We start from the raw sequence: 805 nt of genomic DNA, 5'->3' as shown, positions 1-805 counted from the left end.
CAGTTACAATAACACGCAACTCCAGCCAACTTCCGGTCAGTATTATGCAATTGTTATCGTGCATCGACAACATAGTGAATCTCACAATACTATCATCATATTTTGTGGAACATATCGTATTATATAGGTTGTGTTTTTCCGTTTTGTTTTCTATACATTTTTTAAATTGTCTGTAACGCAAAAAAATATTCACATTTTCGATTTGTGTTAGTTTATATACTGTCAGTTATCTAATTCTATACATGCAAATACATACATTTATATTCTCAGACATACGTACACATAAATGGAGAGATGCAAACGTGAATACACGTGCTTAAGTAGACGGATACTCACTTTATTGTTTTAAAGAAATTTAAGAGATTATCTGTCGACTCATCGTTTACTAATCAAATGTCAGGGTTGGTGAGTATAACCGCATTTTCTTTTATTTTCCTTTTTTTGTCAGAACAAATATTGCTTCGAAAGGGTATTGACGAAACCCACACTCTTTTTTATCTCTGCCAGAGATTCATATACACATAATGAGTCTTTTACATAATTTCGGGGGAAATACCAATAATTTCTTATGGTCTCCAATGTTAAAAGCACTATGCAAGCACCGTGATGCCATAGCTTTTTGATTAAGCTGAACCTCAACAACGGCTTGCATATCCGCATGCGGTTGCCTCTTACGCGAACGCTACCAATTTTGGCGGGAAATCGCCGAAATATTGCTGAAATTGGTACCCTTCGTCTGGCACCATGATGATATAGCTCACAGGAGCTGATTTATAGCTTTGCCATCTTCTTCCTGAGGCGCGGA

This window comes from Penaeus monodon, chromosome 28, assembly GCF_015228065.2.
Source record: "Penaeus monodon isolate SGIC_2016 chromosome 28, NSTDA_Pmon_1, whole genome shotgun sequence".
NCBI lineage: Eukaryota > Metazoa > Arthropoda > Malacostraca > Decapoda > Penaeidae > Penaeus > Penaeus monodon.
The sequence above is the reverse complement of the archived record's forward strand: the minus strand, read 5'-3'. Positions refer to the sequence as shown.